The sequence below is a fragment of the Manduca sexta genome, chromosome 14, assembly GCF_014839805.1.
Source record: "Manduca sexta isolate Smith_Timp_Sample1 chromosome 14, JHU_Msex_v1.0, whole genome shotgun sequence".
Classification (NCBI taxonomy): domain Eukaryota; kingdom Metazoa; phylum Arthropoda; class Insecta; order Lepidoptera; family Sphingidae; genus Manduca; species Manduca sexta.
In genome coordinates this window covers 6,065,695-6,090,194 of record NC_051128.1, presented here as the reverse complement: position 1 = coordinate 6,090,194, position 24,500 = coordinate 6,065,695, and the positions used below count along the sequence as shown (strand labels likewise).

At 34.0% G+C, this 24,500-nt stretch overlaps 1 protein-coding gene across 1 annotated transcript in view; it reads right to left on the bottom strand.

The window, feature by feature from the left end:
- LOC115447888 overlaps positions 1–4,595 on the bottom strand; it is a 72,201-nt gene extending 67,606 nt beyond the window's left edge. The window contains exon 1 of the mRNA XM_030175176.2: positions 4,158–4,595. The gene's annotated coding sequence lies outside the window, so the exon portion shown is untranslated. The remainder of the gene's footprint in view (positions 1–4,157) is intronic.
- Between the last annotated feature and the right edge of the window lie 19,905 nt (positions 4,596–24,500).

Below are 24,500 nucleotides of genomic sequence, written 5' to 3'. Positions count from 1 at the left end.
ATAGTGTTTTGTGTAGTTTTTATGGAACGTGGCTACTTCCTCGTGCCACTTCACGTACTTAATCTGCGCTCGCACCGTATTTAAACTATGATGAGACCCACGTTGACCCACTTTTATTTGAAGCTAAAGTAGTTCAATCGCTGCAAACTGCTATATTAAGGTTGGGATTCGCAAAAACATCTGATAATTAAATTTCTTTTGTCCTATGGAGGTATCGTTATTTTAGATTTTATGCTCTTTTTTGAAATTATTGTTACGATCAGCACTTCTGATTAGGTTATAAACTACATTAGTAAAGTGAAACAATAAAATTGTTGACTATATTGTTAATAAAATATTAAAACATCAAATCACCTGTACACGTTTAACTTAATTGAAACATGTTTTATTTTATCCAAAGTAAATTATAACTTTGTTCATAATTTCAGTGCAAAAAACGGGTTTGAACTAAATATAGATATTATAAACGATTTGATATTTCGTTTTTTTTTCTTTTAGAATCTGTTTTTTTATTATTAAGTTCATCATTGTCGAATCCTATATTTTGTTATAAATAGAAATGTATAATTGCAACATTTTATATGATATTTAGTTTTACATTGTTGAAACTTTGTTTTATACAAGTACTTTAAACTGAGTCATTGGCTGGTTGCTGATACTCAGGTCTTCCTACCTTAAGTACCAACCGAAAATAAATTTAATATACTTGTAATATTTATAATATAAATAAATAAAATATTCTATTCTACTCTATTAAAACAAATACAAATATCCTCATACATTAGTACATCATGGTCGATCTACTGCACCGTAACAGAGTAGTCGGGACTTGAAGGTAGGTTCAGGTTCGCTATTATGTAGATGTCAGGACGAAGTTTACTTCCGATTCTGTCAACGTTACACTTTTGATACGTATTATGCGACGTATGAATGTTTGGATCTTTGTTAAAAGTTAACGAAAACCACTGTACTGATGTTGATCAAACTTGGACAAAAAGGGAGACTATTCCCGACTAACATATTTTATCGACGCAAGTAATTTGACTGACTCGGTGCCGTAGTTGTACTGCATGCGCGGTACAACAGCGGTCTGAGTTCCTAAGTCTGGAATTTGTGCCCGATATGGCGATAGGCTCGCCCCCTATCACATCATGGGACGGAACACACTTGGTGAAAAGTGGGAGCCCTGGTTGCGCCTCTGCATACCCCTTCGAGGATAAATGCGTGATGTTGTGTAAGTAATTTTCGAAATAAAAAGTACATTGATACATCACGTCTTTTTACTTTTTCAGGGCCAGGCAGAGGTGTTATCACACCCAAATGCCAACCATGTTAGGTCCCATTCAATATAGGTGACCTTGCTATTAACCGGACACAGTACTAGACTCCGGGCTGATACTGAGAAAAAACCTAATACCTAATGATTTCTTTTGTTTACGCAAATGTTAGACAAATTTAAACTATTTCTCAGATTTTATCACGGTTATCGCCTCTGGGAGAGAATTAAAATATAAAAAACCGCGATAAAATCCGAAAAATACTTTAATTTTAAAACCTAATACCATCCGACCCGGATCATCCGCACGGCCGTCTGTGTACAACTACACTACTGAGACAGTATTGGGTCAGTAGTATTAGTAAAGTTTTTAGTATTTTTACTAGTGGCCAGGACTAACAGGTCAGCCAATTATGAGAAAAAGGGAGTTGAAATCTAGCCCGGGCCGTGCAAGCGAGTTTTTAATAGGATTGCTCGGTGGAAGTATTTGGTGAATTTGAAAAAATATGGCTTTCTATCATTCCTAACTGTATAATTGTAGATGTATAAAGGATGAATAGAAAGTAATCAAAAAGAGATTGAAGGATTGCATTTTTTTGTAAATATTCAAATCCTATGGCTTCTGTTATCTAAGAAATATTAAAATTAAAGCCTTTTTAATTTGCCAGCTAACTTACCCAGTCTTAAGATGCCCTTTAGTAACTACAAAACTGTAATTTTTATCTCAACTACACCTAAAAATTTCAAATAAAATTACGTAGTAAAGTTATTCGCCTTTACATTCCTTATTGGCATCTTACACTAAGGCCACAAGGGAGGCATACATCACATATAACTTCCCAGGATTATAACTCTATATATCAATACAGACATATACACTTATGCATTTTATCCTCTATGATATTACTTTATAAGATGGGGTCCAGCTTGGACGCATTCCCCATGTTAAAAAGCAACATGTAGATGTCAACCAATTTATTAATCTCGCGAACAATACTTTTTTTCCTAATAAATAATATATGTCCTTCTGTATCCCTAACAACGTATAAGGAAAATTTTATGATCGTCGGTTTGAGTAGTAAAGGGTTGTTAGAAATAAACTAACTCACTTTAATATTAGTTAGGGTACTTGGGCCCCTTAGCTTTCTATTCCTTGCAGTAAAGAGAAGGAGGGGCGTGGACATTTCTTTTCTAGGCAGCAGGGAGAGTGGTGTGAAAAAAATATTATGGTAACCCCCGCCCTAAGAGATAGATATAGGCGTACTATTGCACCTACTTTTATTTTTATATACGTACAGGGTAATATAACTCCACTGCACCTGATGGTAAGTGGAGTTTAATAGAATGTAGACTAACGAGAGATGATTACCCCTCGCCGGTCGTCACAATTATGCCGGCCTGTTAGAACCGAATACACAGGCTTATCCCGGATCGCGATACACTTACGTGGGCTACTATGGCGGGTTTTAACACCTTAATACGGGGGTTGCTATCTGGGCAGATATAAAATATATCCAACAGGAAACTCTTCTAAGTTATTCCTCCATGTTCTTATAGGGGGCTAATAATATCAGGTACAAATTCCTATATTGGAAACAATTACAATATTAGGAACTGAGGTATTTTTTCGAATTAAAAAACACACTACAGAAGCCAGCCTGGAAATTGAACTCTGTACATCATGTCTCAAACCGTAGTACGCTGTCACAAAAGCAATAAGGCAGTATATAATACAGCAATATTCTACCAAAATCATAAATGTAAGAATCGAGTTTTATTCTGAGATTAAATATGTTGTAAGTGAAATCCATTGTTACAGAAAGTCTAGTACAAAAAAATATATTTTTTCTTCATTTTTCGTCTTCCTTTCATTCATCAAACAAGTAAACATTAATCGCTTTATGGTTAAACGTTATATCGAAACTTTTCTATTATTTAATGCTCTGCTAATTTCAATTCAAAGTTAAAGACCATAAGAGTGATTTTTTATCAGTCCTAATACAGACCCAATCAAGTCCCTTCATTCAAGAACAAAGTTTTATACAAATAATTGATTCAATTAGGAGCAGAGACGGAATACTCAAATAAAATAGTTACATTTTCACGCATGACTAAATCTATTTTAACATCCTTGGATATTTTTAGCATTAATACAAAGGTGAATATCCTTGAACATACGAAAGCGTTGTCTATTCCAAAAAAATATTTTTATATTATATTTATGAGTATGGATTATAAAACGACTAAAGTCACGTGAACAAAACGATAATTACCAATAAATGTTCAAACAAATGTTTAAATTAATCAGTGTTTTTATTTTTTGTAATTTCAATTTTTTATGTATAAATAAATAACTATTAAAAACAAATATTCAATTCATATTAATTAGAGCAATAAAACAATAAAAAATATACAAGCAAAATTAATTGTAACAATTAATTAGGGGAAAACATAAGCATAAAAAAGCTACAAATGATAAAAACTGAGCAAAATATATTACATAAATAATTACTGATATCATTCCAAATTATTATTGTCCTCACAATAGAACCTTTATGTACCTATAAATTTAAAAATAAAATAAGTAACGATACAAATGCATTCACTTAAACCTAATACAAATAAAAAACAATAAAAACTATTTTATACTATAAAAAGCTCCAAAAACACCATGCAGGTCATTAAAAGAAAAAATAACAAATTTAATGAAGCGAGAAGTGGAGACTTGCGTAACCCAAATTAAAAGTATTAATTGCTGCACGCACTGGCTATTAACAGATTGGAAATTTCCATAGATTTAGAGAAATATGAAAGAATAATTTTATTAGGTAACAGATGAAATCATTTAAAACGTATACAACACAATAGCACAAAAAATTACCTCAGCGGTGTTTAAACGCAGTCCGCATTACAAACTCCATGATGGCACTCGTTACAGAATTCAATTTAATTGTCTGATATTAATTTACACAGCACAATAGTGTTCACATGTATTACAACAGTACGCATAAATTGCTCCGCGCGTTTTACTTGTACACAGTACGCGGGTGTCTCAGCTTTGCTAACCGCAACACGACTTAACTGTCCCAATTTGTAACTGACAAATTATGTTCAAAAATAAAATATCGCTCATATGAGTCTATAAGGACCGGCTGGTCCCATATTGTCTCCAATGTTTTACAAGTGGATATCACAAAGAGACTCTTTTATTCACATCTAACAAAAAATAACAAAACGCCGCGATCCGTCGCCGGTTCTATTGTCCGATGTGGGGGGGCTACGTAGTAGCTGCTACGGCGTATACGCGTCGTAGTGCCGCTACGGCCGGTTCGCCACTGGCGGGGGCTACGTAGTCCCGGACCGATCACTCACACATGTATAACGAGCTCGCGAACCTATAGCGACACGCCGGCTCACGCACACCGCCGCGCTTCTTACAACGTCCCTGTGAGAGCAAGCGGGAAAGTAACATTTTTGGGCTTGTAAATGATGTACACACTAATGGTGATTTACCCACACATGCACACGCGGCGTGCTACTTCCTTGCACACAGACGCGATTTAAACTTGTAATCCCTAACGATAATTTCAATTTTAAGATTTGTTTTATCGTAAACTGACGGTAACCGTTTTGTACAGTTGATTGATTGGGTCAGAGTTCTGAACAATGGATAGCGGCTGGGGAATTCTCGCAGCAATATTTCTGAATAAAAAGACGTGGATTCGGTTGGGTTTTTATTATTCTCCTGTCGTGTTCTGTTTATAGTTTTAGTTCATTCAGTATTGTCGTGTCAAAAACAAAATGAAACAACAAAAAGTCAGCACGTGTTGACAAATTCATTTCGCTGGAATACTAGTACATACAACACACGAAAATGTACATAGCTTCGCAATTGTTCGTATGTGACACACGAGAAATGAAAAATGTTGTGTACTGTGTGCCATAAATATATTTTACTATAGTCAGTTTTTAACTGATGTGAAATAATTGTAACATTAATTTGAGTAGTATACATACTAAATTGTAAAGTCGCTATAGCGATGGTTTAATATCATTTGCCGAAATGCTTCTTTGCGGTTTAATTTTAAGCTTTAAAGTCGTAATTTTAATTTACAACCTGTCCTTTACCAATCACTTATAATACTTATATAATAATAATAAAATTAAGGTTTTAAATACAAGGTTAGGGCTACTCCGTCCACGGGGGTGAATCCGTCTTTTAGCAATTACGGGTGTTGTAATTGAAGCTTTGATAACCGTATAAGTAAAGGAACAAAAAACCTTATAAACCTATACGCCTATCAAAATCGTCACTCGATTAGAACGTCCGTAATGGCATAAAGACGAATTCTCCCTCGTTGACGGAACAAGGCTTTTACAGTAAGTATTATATTGTATGTTAAATGCTTAAATTCCGTCAACAAATTTTTTCCATTTGATTTTACTAATCGTTTAATGCCTGCACTAATCACTATGCACGCTCATCTGCTCATCATAATGGTGGTAGGTCTCTCATATGTGAGAGTCCTCCTGAGTAGGTACCACCGCGATGTCTATTTCTACCGCTAAGCAGCAGTGTTTCGTCACTGTTGCGTTCCGGTTTACAGGACATTGTAGCTAATGCAACTACTGGACATAATTAGACTTAACATCTCATGTTTCAGGATGGCGAGCGCAGTATAATACCAAACAATACTTTGCAATTCAAGGTGTCGAATGGTGTTTCTTTTGTTTATGGGCGGTCGTATCGCTACCATCAGGCAGACGGCAAGCTTGTCTCGTCATTCAAAGCAGTAAAAAAAATCTCCTATTTCACAGTGTAATTAAGCGTTGAACCATTCCTTGAATTCCAGTTCCGATTCTCGAAGTCACATGCAACTCACTTAAGCAAATCAATATTTTTAATGAGCATTTATCGCGATACATCAAATAAGCTTAAATTAAATAATTGCTCCAAGACAAACAAATAACTACGTGCGTCCTCAGAGTTTATTGATTTGTTGTAATTAAACTTAGCGCAAAACGACTGGCAACTTTGTTAATAATGTTTTGTATATCCCGAAGGCTCCGAATGATTGAAGGGAAAATTTGCTTTAGATTTACTTGTACGTAACAGGTACTCAGTCACCCGGTAGAGTTTCGGGATACATTGTATTGTCGAAGTTGCCAAGAATATGTAGGTATCAAACTTAATTGAAAAGTTTTCATTGAAGATGTCGCAATTAATTTTCGATAAAATTTAACTCGTTAACGTCGGAAAATTACGGTCTTTCAAAGGGTCCTAATTGAAATGTACCAAAGTTTTTTCATTAATATTGTTGGCGCGTGTGTAAAGTAATTCTTATTATAATTTAGAAATATTTTGTTTTACCGTAAGCATTTTTACAATTTTGTAAAAATGTTATATGAGTTATTAGTTACATGAAAACGTAAAGAAATTTTCATGTAACACTTATAAATTTATATATAGGTATGTACATGATACTATGGACAATGTGTAATGTCAAATAGATTTTTTTATCGTAAAATGAGTCGAAAAAAGATATCGCCGTTTAAATCCAACATGGGGGAGCGCGCGGAGAATATGCGAAATGGCAATGTTGAAATTCGGAAAGAGAACATTGAAATTTATAAAATTACCCATTTCAAATTTAGAATGTGGTAAACATTCTTTTCCCTTCGTTTTTCAAATGAGCATTAATATTTCATGTTTTTTTCTTTGCTTAATAAGGCAAGTGTAGGTACTAAAACCGAAATAAAAAATTACTAATATATTGATATTGAAGAATTACGTTGATGTTGAGGGATGAAATTCATTAAAATCCTGCATTTATTGGTTACTTTATAAACTACGCAAACCCTTTAATACTTTAATTCTAATCTATAAAACTGGCAGTTTAAATTTCCAAGCATTAAAACTTTCACTGCATGTACACAAAAGCAATAAAATTAAGGTTTAAGAATTTGAAACTTTTAATCTCACAAATTCAAACTCGTTATAGATTTTTGAAAGGCGCTTAAGCCCCTTTTTTATTTTCAATGTTTTATTGATAAACTAGCTTTTTCCTGCGGCTCCGCCCGCGTTATAAAGTTTTTCAGGGTAAAGTTTTCCGTTATAAAAGTAGTAGTTTCCCGGGAGCCTATGTTCTTCCCAAGGTCTAACACTGTCTCCATACCAAATTTCATCTTAGTACGTTGGGTAGTTTTTGAGTTTAACACGTTCAGGCAGGAAGATGCAGCGGGGGACTTTGTTTTATAATATATTTTTTAGAACTTTTTAAGAGGAACAATCCCGTCATACATCATTGTTGCATAACTTTAACCGTTTACGCAGCGCACGCAACGGAAGCTCTCAAAACTAATAAATTGTTCCCGTTTTTGCAACATGTTTCATTACTGCTCCGTTCCTATTGGTCATAGCGTGATGATATATAACTTATAGCACTCCACAAACAAAGGGCTACTCAACACAAAAATATTTTGTCAGTTCGAATCGGTAGTTCCTGAGATTAGCCATTACTGCTCCGCTCCCATTGGGTATAGCGTGATGATATATAGCCTATAGCACTCCACGAACAAAGGGCTATCCAACGCAAAAATAATTTTTTAGTTTGGACCGCTAGTTCCTGAGATTAGCGCGTTCAAACAAACAAACAAACTCTTCAGCTTTGTATAATAGTATAGATTAAAATATTTCAATGTTTTTCTTAAGTGTTTTAAGCTTAGTAATTTATTTTTAACGAAATATAATGAAGATCAAATTGAATCAGTGACGATTGAATTCTTCGCTACAAAGAATTTATTTTATGAAAAAGCTTTGAGTGTATTTCTTTTATGAATTTATCAAGAGTTAAAGATATTTATTTTTATTATGTCAAAAATAAATGATGTTGGTGTACAAACGTCCATACTTCATTCTATAGATACTCATTTATAATGTTGTTCGTGCCAGTCTACCAAGATTAAAGATTTTTAAGGTTTAGATTTTTCGATTAATTCTCACTCTAACATTAGTCATTGCAATTCTCAGACTGATAGTAGTATGCATCGTAATGCCATGATAAAAACATCATTACAATCTCATAATATGAATGGCTTCACACACACACCAGTTGGCAATTTGATTATCAACTAGCATACGAAATTGCTGATGGTAGGATATATTTTATCCGCCCGGATAGCGACCACTGTACACAGTCTCCAAACCCGCCATAATGGGACACGCAAGTGTGTCAGTGTGTATCAGTCTGTATACATACGGTTTCAACAGGCCGGCATAATTGTATCGACTGCCACGGGGTAATCATCTCTCGTCCGTCGACATTCTATTGGACCCCATTCCACTTTCCATCAGGTGCAGTGTCATATTGTCCTGCCCTTAAAAAAAATACGAGGAAAAATTCACACTATGACGTCACGAGCAACAATACCCAAAACATGATCCGTCGTTTTCGGACTCAATCGAATTCGCCCGTTTCGTTTAGTCATTTCTACTGAAGCAATTTTTATAAATCCGTCAATGTTACTATTAAAGACAATTTTCAGATCAATTCTCTGAAAAGGGTACAATAAAACCGTATGGGTGTACGGGCTATTCACCATTTCGAGGCGGGCATTAGCGGGCGATCATTCTTTCTACGTCGCACTTACCAACCGATTCCAAGTATTTCGAAGGCTACTAACAAAGATATATAGAATAATGCGAGTAATGTGCCTGCAGTCGAGTGCATTTTTATTATACTTTGTTTTTAATAGTTTTTTTAGTACAAAAAGTCAGGCCTGTCACGAAATCAACAGCTGACATGTCTTCGTTACTGAATTCAATATTAAACGCGATATGGAATTTCAGATTATAACCTGGCTGATTTACTAATTGTATATTTTTAAAAACATAATATCGTACTCAAATAATATTACATTAATATCGGCTCATTGGTCTATAGATCATTTCATCCACGAAGACGCGCCTCACTACTTTCCCTAATCGCTTACAATGCGCGTGAGTAACATAACTGCGCACGCAAATTACAATGGATAGCGTCGGAGAAAATTATTACATTAGTGCACTTAGCCCGCAACACCCCCGCTCAAAAAGTGGCGGGGCGCGTCTTCATCGATGAAATGACCTACAACGACAAAGGTTCTGAGATCAAAAACTCTGGACAAAATCACAGTAATTCAGATCTTGGTCAAACCAAACGACTTGATATAATAATAATAATAATATCAGCCCGATACTGAGAGGGATTAGGCCTTAGTTCACCACGCTGGCCTAGTGCGGATTGGTAGACTACACACACCTTCGAAATTCCCATAGAGAACTTCTCAGATGTGCAGGTTTCCTCCACGATGTTTTCCTTCACCATTAAAACGAACGATAAATTCACAAAGAATACACACATGATTTTTAGAAAAGTCAGAGGTGTGTGCCCTTGGGATTTGAACCTGCAGACATTCGTCTCGGCAGTCCGTTCCACACCCAACTAGGCTATCGCCGCTTACGACTTGATATATCCGGAATTAAAATTGATTGTTACATAACATGACAAGATCCCGTTATCATATTAGAGCAAGCCTTTTTTTTGCGGGGAAAAACGCCTCGAACACTGGGTGGTGAGTGCAACGGTTATTTTCACATTACGGTTAATCATAGCAAGCCAGGATGCACCAATTGCAGCTCTGTACATCCCTTAAAAGACAGAGACATGACCTTATTTATTATAACGTAGTACGTTCATAAGACACATCCAGAAATTAGATTCTACATCGACGCTGACTACCTAAAGGAAACGACCCGAGAGGGAATGTGGAAAACTGTTAAGACAGGAAGCATGGAGCGTAACAGGCATGTGACTGCCTGAATGGTTGGGGACTGAGTACCAATGTCTCTCATCGGTATTTCATTTACCTCTTTATTGGTGAGCGAATGATTCGTGGCGGAAATCACTGGTTGAATGAATGAATTCACTTTCGATGTGAAGCGAAGCTTACACAAATATCTGTTCGCTTTAGAATGATCTGCAATATAAGCGTTTGCTTTGCGTACAAACTATGCATATATTTGTTACGCATATAATTTGTTTTTACTTCATCAACTATTCAATGACATACTTAGGTAAATTTATTATTTATTTTTGTTCCCACCCACATGGGAACCACATTGTAATTTAACTCTTCAATGTGGAACTCATGGTTCAGTTTCCGACTTAGCAGCACTGTCAGAAATTATCTAACATGATTTGTAAGGACTTTGCTCTTTAGTTATTACATAAGACGTCCGGGCATAAGAATTAAACTTTGTCCTTTCTACACTTAAAACACGTGTTGCGTTATCAAAGGTTCAATAACAACACTTTAATCGCTATAACTAATATAACGTAGTGAACAAACGACTATTATTATCTACAATAAAATAAAAACGATATATCCAACAATTCCTTACATTAGAAATACCCTATAAAGAAAACCTTAGATAAAAAATACATGAAATAAAATTTAAAAACAACTATTAAGAGCATTATTACCTTCTACAACGTGTAAGCAACGTAGAATTACCTTCCAAGCACGTTTTAAACAAAAGGTAATCTACAAAGTGCACGATAGGTTATTGCCGGTTACAGAATAAGAACTAAGGTCATTTCATTTAGCTTAGCTCACATTTAAGAAAAATACACACTATGTAACTTGTTTACATAGTTAGCAGTGTCCATAGAACTAAAAAAAATATCTCTGCTATGCGAGCTAAGTTAAACTAACTGAGCTTAATTCTTGTCCTGCAACCAGCCATATAGTATATATTATTATATATCAGTTCACGGTATCTAAACAAGTTTGAAAAAAATATTTCAGCTCTGCGAGCTAAGCTAAACTTACTGAGCTTAATTCTTATTCTGCAACCGGCGACCTATCATAGGTCAGTTTACTCAGTTTACGGTATCTACACGAGTCTGAAAAAAATATCCCAGCTTTGCGAGCTAAACTAACTGAGCTTAGTTCTTGTTTTGCAACCGACCACAGTATATAGTATATTCAGCTAAGGGAATCTACACAAGTATGAAGAAATGTCTTAACCGAGCTTAGTTGCACCACACAAGTCTGAAAAAATATCTCATCTAAACGAGCTAAACTTGTAAAGAAGGATTTTGATTGAAACGTGTTGATTAGACTGTTTATTAAACTTCTCCTATTATACTGACTGAAACAATGCATCAAATGTCTTATATACTTTACGCACTAAACACCACAAAGCTCATCTAACTTGGTCAATTATCGGTCTGCAAATTGCAACCCACAGTGATTTATTATAAAGGTGTAGTACATGCGTCATAATCTTCTAGTAGCACGCTAAAACTGCTAATAAGCACAATCGGTCTTAGTATCTTCAGCTAATTTAAGCACAATCGGCCTAAATATAACGTTAGCAGTGATCGAAGTCTATCGCTTAACACACATTCCACTAAATATCCTATATGATTCTAATGAAAAGACATGCTCTACATGCGTCACATTGTAGTTTGTTATAATAATAAGTTATCTATGTGTGTGTCGCCATTTTAAAGAGCCGAGTGCAGTACAGGTTTTTCCTAAAGTATCATAGAACCCGTACAAAACTGGACGAAATGCTCAATGTAGAGACGCGATCAACGGACTTTTACGAAGCCATCTTAAGATATTGCGGCTATCGAGAGCCCCTTTGAGACTTCCTACTGGCGGAAATTTAATTTAATCGCATTTTCTCTTTTGCTAAACGATCTCTTTATGCCATAACATAGAGGTTCCGTAAAGGATTTACTTTTGAACTTGTTTGGTCATTTTTAACGGTGGGATCAAAGCGTTTCGTGGTATGTTTTTATAGGAAACGACTTACCAATGTTGTTGATCGAGTTTCTGGTAGCTTTTATTTCTTAAAGTTATTATATTTAACTACATATTTAATAATAAATAATTACCTAACTTAAAAATTAGTTTTAGGTATGCAGGTAGATTTATATTGAAAATCTGATGTTTTATTTTTATTTTAAAATAAAATCAGCCATTACCATCATTATCGACCACGCGATGTTTACAGCGATTTTTTATTTTTAATTATGACTAACTTCTCGATGTGCAGGTTTCCTCACGATGTTTTCCTTCACCGTTAAACGGAACGATAAATTCACAAAGAATACACACATGATTTTAGAAAAGTCAGAGGTGTGTGCCCTTGGGATTTGAACCTGCAGACATTCGTCTTGGCAGTCCGTTCCACACCCAACTAGGCTATCGCTACTTGTCAAATTATTTATTTTAGTATAATTATTGACCTTGGTAGCGTAGTTGTATTACGAAGTACTGATGTCTCCGGTTCGAAAACCGGGTCGAGCAAAGTGATATCGGGTTTTCCTACTCAGCAACATTCCAGAGTCTGAAGTTTGTGCCCGATATGGCGATAGGCTCGCCTCCTATCACATCGTGGGACAGAGTACGCACGGCAGATAGCGGATGCACTAGTTACGCCTCTGCCTACCCTTTTGGGAAAGGCGTAATTGTGTGTGTAGCTATATAATTATTATCGATATTTTGATAGCTTAGCGACACTTATGCACTTATAAAAAAAACATTATAATGAATGACCTTAAGTCTAAATGCCACTATTCCAAACTTTGCTAATAAACGCAAAAAATATTATCATAATTTTCTTTAAATTCGAAAAGAAATACGATTAAATTAACTACAGCTCCACAGACTAATAATAATGCTAACCCGTTTTAAGTATGTTATATAAGATAAAAAAAAACTTTCTTATAAGAATGCCATAATTAGGCGATTTTTTATTGTAAATTATAAGAAGAATATATTTCGCTAATTATTTTAACCTTCTAGCCATTCCCTAAATGTAAACTCATTAATTTTCTTAAAATCTTTTTATGAAGTTTTACGTCATATTTCTACAATATATTTCAACTATGTTGTAAATTGCGGCGCATCCATATTGCAGTTGCAATATTTTCTGTTACATTTTATTGTATGCAGTGTACAGTCAGCTATAAAAGTTGCTAATCAAATTCAAAATTTCAAATCGCCATTATATTTTTGTCTCCGTACTTCACTAAAATAAACTTCAGAGGATGATGATATTATTTTAGATAAATAAAATTTTAATTTCGCTTAAAGTTAATGTAAGGAAATATTTTGACGTTTTGAATATGTACAGAAAATTTTTGGTTGACTGTACATCAAATGGCTAATAATGATAATGAAGAAATATAAAATACTGTGTGGGACTCCACTGCGTTTGTCACCCTGCGACATAACACGTTAGTCTCATAATGCCCAGTAATTACGCTGGCTACAATGTCCTTCAAACCGGAACACAACAGGGAACGCACACTGGTTCTTAGCCGCAGAAATAGACATTGCGATGTTAACTACCCAGACGGCCACTCGCATATGAGAGACCTACCATCAGAGGTTTCTATCTACTGTAGTAGTCTTGATCCATGTTAGCAACAGGATTGGTTGGCATCAAATTTTTTTTGCCTAAATTTCCCATTTTGTTTTTGACTGTACACTGTTTTCAGAGACAGAATTATATCTACTCTATTAGTCTTAATCCTTGTTAGCAAAAAGATCGATTGGCATCAAATTTTATTTTCATATATTTCCCATTTTCTTGCTGACTGTACACTGTTTTCAAAATCTATGAATACACATCTGAATTAATTAAAAAATGATGGTCAATCTCCCAAGGAACTTTTCTTGTAGCTACTGAGGCTGAGGAAGCTGTCCTTGCTGCTTCGTCTCAAAAATCCACTCTCTACAAACATAATATTATTGTTCTTAATGGAATCTCGGGGAAGGAATGTGGGACGAAAAAATAAACACGTAATTATCTTTTTACGGTTCACATAATAGATGTCTAATGAAACGTCAAAGTTTAATTAGCAAGACCTTTTGCGAACTGAAAATAATATACGCATGTAACAAAAAATATTCTGAGGGTATTCAGCTGTCTATAATATTATATAATATAATAAGTTTTATGGTAAAATATTATTTACTAAGTATTAATGGCGAAGGGTCCCATATAGCCCGATTTCTGCCGGCTTCCTTTTTCGTGGAATCTAATGTCATTAGAACAATTTACCGACCGTATCTATGCATATAAGTACCTATATGTTGTGTCGGGTTCTCTTTTTAAAATAATATTACTTTTCACTTCTTCTAGGTATTACTTGCGGCTTTACTTTAAATCACTGTAACGATCCAAAGTGTCTATATGCACGACACCAACGCCATCTACGTAAAAATCAGTTTAAAATTAAAATATTTCCATAGGACCATATTAACGGCACAAGAAGTAATCCAATACATGGTCTATTTGTGCGTCAAATTTCATCTAAATCCTTTTAGCGATTACTGCGTTTAGAAATAAAAGCATGCATTTTTTTACAAACAATTTATAATATCAGTAAGATTAGTAATATTCCCAATTGCAATACTGATTTTTTAGGATTATACATCACAGAAAATACTTGAAAAATATTTGCACTACGCAGGTGGAACCACTTAAGTTTAAAATCTTCATAAAAAACTTTTTATGAAAAAATATCAATAAACCTTTGATTAAATTGCATATAAAAAATTGCATTTAAAAAATGACACAAAAACAACCCAAAACGAAGATGATGGGCCTTATTAGGAACCGGGCTATCTTTGGTCACACTACCTTATTTCATAAATACAAGGAATTTCACCATAATATTGCAATATTAATATTGACTAACAGTTGGTTGTGTCGGACTCGACGGTTCGTATAATATAATGTGGACAAAATTGCATACTAGTGCGTCACTATTGGAGATTAATAAGTACTCCGTTGCACTTATATTGTTTTAACCGACTTTACAAAAACTGAGGAGTTTTATTAACCAATTAAAAAAAATTCTAAGTGAAAATGTGTCCCAGCCATGCTAGGCATACAAGCCAAAAAATTTACCACAGATTTTTCATATGGAAATCAAGCCTTAAAATTAACGGTAATGGGATTTAGAATCAATGGAGCGATATTAATTAAAATTATACTTATGTTAGTAATTTCAAACGTTAAACCTTTCGTACTTATCGAAGAACTTTTAGGCTAAACTTTAAAACCGTAAACTGTTACACACAATTTAATTTTACCAGCAAAATTTCCATATCATATAGCAAACCCATATTTCTGGTTTATCTTAACGTGGAACTAAACTACTAAAACTTAGCCATTACCTGGGCGTAATGCTCGAAATCTTAGCACTTAACGCAAATTACGATGCAATATAAGCTTCTGTTTATTAACAGTTAATCCTCAGAAACTCTTTAATTTTTAAACATTAAGGAAATCTTGCGGCTACTTATTTAAGTAGCTTTAATGTTATATCTTGTTCCTTAGGTATTTACGCAAGGCCTTCTTCTTCTTGTTATTCTAAAGGGGATGACGGTAAAACAAATGCATGCTACAAATTTGCACGCAAAGACTACTTACGACCAATGGTATTGGGCTCCCAACCTGAGGCAATTCTTGTGCGCTTGGTCCTCACACCAAATGCACGCCCATGCATGGGGTACATTTGTCACAGCCCTAGGCAGTGCAGTGTGTATTCCTCTTGGTTGTATTATCACATTGAGGCCTATGAGGGCACGCGAACATTTCCTTCCCCCTTATTTCCTTTCTATCTCCTCCCCTTCTTCCTTCAGGAGCCAGTTGCTAAGCCGGGGAAATCTAGTATCCCATTTGCTGTTTTCCCTCGGTGTTGACTGCGGGGTGCGTACTAAAAAAACTAGGCCAACGTTCTTTTTTGGTACAATGATTCTGAACTATCTCATAACCAAAATACCCTTATGAACGTACTAGAATAATGTTTCCCTATCTAGGATCCCCTGGATCCACCGAGCAATATTAATTTAGCGGATCCGAGCGGCTGGCTCTAGATATTAAAATAGGTTCACCAGCAATGGCCGTCAACGAAACGAAATAACTTCAGTAAGGGTTTTGAGGAGGGGGGGAGATTCTGAGATAGCTCTTGGTATTGGGACCTAAAAAAAGATCGTAGTATAAAGTGCAGCCGATTTTTTTTTTACTTGGGGCACCCATATGTCTTAGCCTGACTGGCCTTTACTCACACAGCTTTATAAAGATGACGAATCGTGATTCAATTAATTGAAAAAAAAATGAAGTATTTTTTTATATAATATATTAGCACTTGTGCCGTACCCTATACTTAGTAAAACTTCTAATGAAGAAAAATGCTTATAAAAATCTATTCAACCCACACAAAATGATAGAGACCACGATGACACGTTATTTCGTTGCCTTCAACTATTGATTTTCTTTACAAATACTTGAACAAAACATTCAAGTTCGAGTTTATGAAGCGTGTCATAAATGAATATACTTGTAAATGATTTATTGAAGGCTCATCCATTGTAGTATTCCTCTAGCTAAATATCAATGACAGTAAGAAAGATTTATTATGTTTCGCGAGAACCAAGGAATAAGTTTCGTTGCAGTCGGCAGACCGATAACTTCAGCCAGGCCGGGAATCGGTATTTAAGAGCCTTTAATCTGTTCGCCGTTTGTGCACCGCTCGCGAGTTCTAAAAAAGATATTTATAAGCTGGTTTTATAAACAAAACTGTCATCTCTGTGAATTCTGAGCAAAACTACGTCTTGCGCTTTTTTATTTATTTGCGTGAAATGTTTTGACTTTATTATTTAAGGTTAAATTATGATGCTAGATTTTTAGAGATTTTTAAATCATAAACTGATTTTAATATTATTTTATAATAATTTATATTTAAAGGTCCTTACGTTTGTTGTGAGGGTGAGGAACATACTACCTGTATAATAGTTGGCATACCTTTGAAATTATCTACCAATAACAATAATAAGTCCAGGTTTGATACTATGATTTCTAACAATAAAACACTTGAAGACTAATAGAAAAATACATATTTGCTTGAACAGTGCGATCTCTATAAAATTCCCAGTTAGCTTCCCTACAATGTGATCATAAAACAGCATTCTAATCATTGGACGGGAATACGCCGAACGTAATATTCTTTTGTAACTCTCCCAACTCCTTCAAGAGTCGACTCGTAAAAATGAACTAAACAAACATTGTTCCAAGGCATTCATTGATTGATGAAGTTCACGAACGAACGCAATCTTACAGAGGTTTCTGCAACAATCGACAACAATGAGAGCTTTACTTAGCGCTAGTTCGTGAACTGAGCAGTTCTAGTACTCAAACCTAACACAAGATGAACAATAGAGCAAACTGTCATATAATCTTCGAATCTCACGAATTTGCGCGAGTAAAACCGCAGCGATTAACTCGTCTCTTGTACTCCAGTTATTTTAATTAAAACTGTTTTAGAACTATACGCGAAATTCGTTGTCGTTATGCGTAAAATGTGTATCATAATTAAAAGAAATATAATTTTATATAAAGCGATATTGCTACGTAAATAACCAATATTAGGATATACAAAATCTCTTTAATGATTAATAAAATAAATAAAAAAGCCTTTTATTTCTAGAAAAGATAAGTACAGTTAATTTTTTTCTGTAATGATTATAATCGCGTTAAAATCAATATTCATTAATATATTTATTAAAATATATGTAAAGTAATGTGACCGAAGAAAGCCCGGTTCCTAATAGGCGCAACATCCATGTCTGAAATCTTTTATGCTGCAGTGCAAATACGATACTACGATCTTTTGTTCGTTTTTAAATGTTAAATATTATTATAATAAGTTGTGATATATTGCAATTTAATCAAAGGTATTATAAATGGCTTTATATTTTGTCATAAAATCATTTTACGAAGATATTAAAATTAAGTGGGGCTTCAAGGATTCCGTTATAACTTATAACTCAATGTAACATATATCCGGTAGTAAGTAATCGGTTATTTTTTTGCTCATATTTTTTTATAAGTTCCGTTCCAGTAGGTATTGTAACATTTTTCGACGTATGGAATAGGATGAAATTACACTGTCCATTTACTTTGAGATATCTGTTCTGAATTTAAAGTTAAATAGTGCCAACTTTGAAATTATTTTCTAGTAATTTTCTATAATATTACAGCACTTTGGTTCAACTCGAATATAAAATTGATATAATATGACTCCGTATAGATATATGGGCCTTCAAGGGTTCCGTTATAACTTATAAATCAATGTAACATATACCCCGTAGTAAGTTATAGGTAAGTAATTATTTTACTCATATTTTTACAAGTTCAATAGGTATTGTAACATTTTCATACGTATAGAGTAGCAATAAGATGCGATTTCACTATCCGTTTACTTTAAGATATCTGTTCTAAATTTAAAGTTAAATAGTGCAAACTGTAAAATTATATTATAATATTTTTTTATAGTATTAGCACTTTGTTAATAAGACATAAAGTCAGTGCGCCATGACCTTCACCTTAAATGTTTCACGTGTACAATGTACATGCGCGTTTAGACTTCAACGAATGTTGAAATTGTGTCATGCTATGTCAACACGTCAGTCATTTAATACCCAAGATCTTAAAGTCTTTAGCTTTTAATATTAATTCTAAGATTATATGTCGATATAAAAAACACTTCAAAAGGCAAAATTACATAAAATAAACAATAACAAACCGTTTATATAACATAATATCTCGGCAGTTACTAACATTTGAGCAACCTTTCCCTATAGTAACAACTCTTAATAGTCACCCTTTAGAATATACGCAATTTTCCGCCAAAATACACCCGGAGCCCTTTCGGGAACAAAAAAGGACAATCAACATCGGCCTACCGGACGCCATGCGTGAAAATTCGACTTTGATGGAATACATACATATGTCCAAGCCTAATAAGCGAAGTATTTGGGCAAAGTAATGATTATTTGTATATTTATTCAGTAACAGACACTTCCTACATTAACTGTAAAATTATAGCTAAGGTAAAATAACAAGAGCTGTAACAACTCAAGTTTGGCTAAAGTAAAATCCATAGGAGTTACCGCAACATAAACTTCGCTAAGACAAAGCTATAAAAATTCCCACAACACAAAAATGTTGCTAAATTCAATGCAATAAGAATTGCCACAACACAAACTTCGCTAAAGTAAAAGCTATAAGAGTTGCCACCACACAAATGTCTATTTTAACAAAAGTAACAGTAAATATAGAGCTGCCAATTTGCTAGGGGTACTATACTTGTGCCCGCGTGGTCAGTGGCCCACGTAAATGTGTCGCGTTTCTGGGTGAGCCAATAAATCAGGTTTCAAACAGGCCGGCATAGTAATGTCGACTGGCGAGGGGTAATCAGTCAATCACATCACTCGTCAGTCAACATTCAATCTGGACCCCAATCCACTCACTACCGGGTGTAGTGGGGTCACTTTACCATGCTCTAATAAAAAAAAACATAAATATACAGAAATAGACAACTTTGTATACTATTAAAGATGTATTTTTACTAATATATTTTTATCTAATTAGTGTTGCTTACGTCTTTTTTTGCGTGCCTAATATTGTGATTCTGTTTTTATGTTTACACTCATTAGTGATCATTCGCAACGAATATATTATAATATCTATAACCTATGTGAAAAGGGTTTTCGTAATACTATGTTTAGAATGAAATAGATTATGAAATCAATTTTCAAAACACGCAATCATACAACCAAAAAACTTTTAGCAAAATTACAATATTATGTTCGTGTATAACAATCAACCCGCCGAATATTATACTTTGCAATTAGTTTTAAGACTAACCGCTAATTTTAAACAATAAACACATTCTTACTTAAACTCGTAAAAAGTCTACAAACTTTAACAATTAAAAGTTGATTAAGGACGATATATCAGACTTCTAATTAAATCTTTCTAAGCAAATATTCTACCATAAAATATTTTATTATTCTCAATATATCTCATACAGAATCTGCTGGAATGAGAAACGAGATTAACAATTGATAATTGTAATTTTATATGAATAACTTAATACCGTAAACAAAATCGTTAAAAACTGCGAGCGGACACGAAAACCTCTTTGACTTTTAGATAAATTAAAAGCTTTTATATTGAAATGCATAAATAACTATTCATAATCTATACTATTATATAAAACTTAAGAGTTTGTTTGAACGCGCTGTTCTCAAGAACTATTGAACCCATTTTGAATTTTTCTTTTCACTAATAGTAAGTTATATTACTCCTGACTGCTATAGGCTACTTTCATCTCGGGGAAAATATAAAACAGGACTTTTATCCCGGATTTTTTTTACGCAGACGGAGCCGAAAGCAAAAGCTACTGAAATATAAATTTGAGAACGGATTCGGAACTGTTAATTGTAAGTAAAAATAGACGCCGAAGTGATTGCGGGGAACCATTTCTGTCCTGTAAATTGTCAATTAACCGCAGTTTAGAGCGGTCTCCGAAACGAAAATACAAAAAGCGTTCACGTTTTAACTTTGTGGCTGTTATTTACGTTTGCAGTGGCTAGTTTCGCTATTGGTACCCTATTACCACCTCTACTGTTAGATCAAGGTCTATTCATTATGTTATAAAAAAAAATACAAAAAAATCCATAAATTAATGTCTTACCTAATTGTGTTTTAATTACTATATTTTTTTACAGAAAGCTAAACCTTATTAAACTAAGGAAAAAACATTAAATTATAAATACATGGGGCCAAATTAAAACCTCATACATCAACATTGATAACAAAATGTTAATGTTGTTTTCTACAAATTATAAAGGAGCCGGGCGATAAACCTTTGAATAACAAAAATGTGAATAATTATTCTTTAATCAAACGCCATTCGAAATTCGAATTGTCGAATCCGAAAAACGTTTCGAGCAAGGGTATCTCTTTTTACAAGATCAAGCTAAGTCATTGGGAGAAAATGAAAAAGACACCCCGTTACGATTTCCATTAACAGGGATGGGAATGCGTCGAAGCCCGGGGCTCCAATAAATCAATCTATACGTAGACAGACCGCTCCCAAATCGTACTCAGAACACCGTATTAAATTTTGTTCGGTACATGACTGCGTTGCTAAAAGCTCATGTAAGCATGTCAACTATACGAGATAAGATTTAAAGGAATTTCGCATTAAAGTTCCATCGCTGCTGTAGTTCTTTTTGGAACGGTTTAATACGATATTTATCGTTTCTTCTACAATTTATCGGAGTTTTTTAATGTAATTTGCGAATGAGTTTGTAGGCTACCCCTACATTGCATACACACATCTATTTCCTATAAGTTTACGGGGAAATTAGAACTTGGTAGATAAAAATTATCTTTGCTGGTAGGATATATTTTATATCCGCCTGCATATCGACCACTGTACACAAGGTATTAAAACCCGCCATAGTAGCTCACGTCAGTGTGTCGCGTTCCGGGATCAGCCTGTGTATATCCAATTCCAACAGGCCGGCATAATTGTGGCGACTGCCGAGGGACAATTGTGTCTCGTCAGTCGACATTCTACTAAACTCCACTCCACTTACAATAGGGTACCGGACTCATTTTTGTTCTTTACTATTATCAAATATTTACATAATATAAATTATAACACTGAAAAATTATAAAAATCCGGTAAAAAATCAACAAGTTATAAGACTTTGAATTTCAGTGGAAAGGGTAATTTACAAGAAACAGAAAAGAGACGAAATACACACATGTGACGTCATCGGGAATTACGACGCGTGCTAAAGAAAGAGATGAAGCGATATCCCCACATCGCGCCCACTTCTGTACATTACAATATTTTAAATATGAATTGCTCGCTCATTTTTAACCAATTTTATGCAGTTTTTGCAGTGCTTTTTTCGTATTATTAAACATTAGATATAGTATAATGTATAATATCAAGCATAGGCCGGTAACCTATTAGGTGCGGTGGGGTAATGTTGCAATGATCATATTAAAAAAAAAATTACACACGGTACGAGACTGTACACAACCTATGAATGATAAACTTAGATTCATTGTTAGATTAAGTGATGTTGAGTAAATGCCCTCGTGCTGTTAACACCTAGTTAAACTAACACAGTACCGCGTCAATTTAGATACCAAATTACCATCTGTAGAGCATTAGCAGACTAAACCAAGCAAGGTTTGTATAAGGTAGTTTTAACATTGCGTTATTTAATGATACTACATATTCGTCTTTACCTCTGCTAATATCGTGTTACAAATAATTTATGAATAATTAATTACATTCGGAATATATTTTCGAAAAAATCACGATTTTATTTTTCAGATTTTTTAACATTTTGCAATTTATTGCAAATATTGTGTACATGTCAGTGCGTTTCTTACAGAAAGTATGATATTCCGTTCCGATTACATCACGTGTAGTAAATACTGACTTTACAAATATTTGAAACTTTTATTAATAATTATTTTGTAAAACATACACTTTTTATTTAACGACTACGGTTAGAGTGACTTATAGGACAGCGTTCATTTCAAAAACACAATATTTATATGGTTTAATTTATTAACACAATGTCAAAATGGTCATGTATTAAGTGATCTATCAATAATAAATCATAATTCCGTACCAATCATAGCCGTGCTAGAGGCTTTGAATGAAAGAAGTAATAATTAGAAAGAAGGCGGAAATTTTTGAGGTTCCTTAACCAAAATAAAGTAACATAGTTTCACCTACTGCTGACTCTTGAAATTTATTTTTTGTACAGAAATGGCCCATCATTGAAACAAAAATGTTTACGGCGTTGTACCACTTTAAGTATTATGTAGCGGAGGTCTTGTATTTCTATTTTACCAATATATCAAACACTGACATAAAAGAGAACTGAATTCATAATTGATAAAAAAAGAAATTAACCTCTAATTATCGTTCTAGCGTTGCCTGTATTAAAAGTTATTGCAAAACAATATATACTGTATATGAAAATAATGCGAAGAAATCAGAAATAGAGAAGACATAAAATAAAACATGTTTTCGGATTTTATAACACTGTATTTTTCACAATTATATATTTTATTTTTAAAATAGCTAATGTTCGTTGGTCTCCGATTTATGATCAACAATTTTTATTTAAAATTCGATTTTTCCAATGATCTAGACCTCAGTGTGGTCAGTGACCTTGCATGCAGTCATCAAAACAACGGAAGAAATTTAAAATATAAAACACCGCGACAAAACCTAAAACTAGTTTCATAAGTCTAACTTCGCGCAATAAGAAATAATTAAGACAAAGACATGTTGAATATACGCTTTAAAACACGACCTCTTGTGATAATGAAAGAAAATTCTAAACACACAATTCCCATTCACAAAGCAGGTTGTAATAAAAATGTAGCGTACAGTAATTCGACACTGTGTCAATCACGTTGCAGTAGTAAAATTCAACGTAAAGTTACAAAACTTTACCTGGCGTTCGTTCGGAGAATTCGCTTTCTTATCACGTACACAGACACTTGCAGCCCTGTTCGACCAATCACCGACAAACTCTGAGACGAGAATACGTTAAAGAAAACCCTATTCGGTATTAAATTTTACCTGTACATTTCCTTTAATACTTTGAAGTCGAACGGTAAATGCGCTTGATGGTTTTAGAGGGTAGAATTAAAAATCAATCCTAGATTTTTTTACATTTAAGTGTTATTTAGAAATAATAATATTTATTCTTATAAATTGTTTTGACGTATCATAAGTACAACTTTGTTCGCCTACGTAATAAATTAAGTATTTTTTTACCATTTCTACTACTTTTGGTTCATATACTTTTGGTAAGGTTTATGTTTCATAAATATGTTATTGTCACCGTACTAGTATAAAAAATATCGATGCGTAATTTCAGTGTAATTAAACTTTTAATCAAAGGAAAATAAAATGTTTTCGTTCAAATTATTTCGAAAGCCAAAGTTAATAGAAAAACACATTTTGTCACGATAGCAGGTGTCAGGCTAAAAGATGTTTCATTTTAAAAGGCACAAACTTTGAAAACTTTTTTCTATTTCTTTTATAGCACTTAAATTGATTGCTAGAGACCTCTGAGACACATTAGACAAATCACTAAGGCAACACGCAGACGCTGTTAATTTGTTGCACCAGGCGCAAGACACAAAATGGCGCCAATGTTGTCAAAGTTTTCTTATAACTGTGATCTTGGCAGTAGTTGCAACTAAGTTGCTAGAATAATCAACAATTCAATCATTCGTAATTCCTTGTTCAAA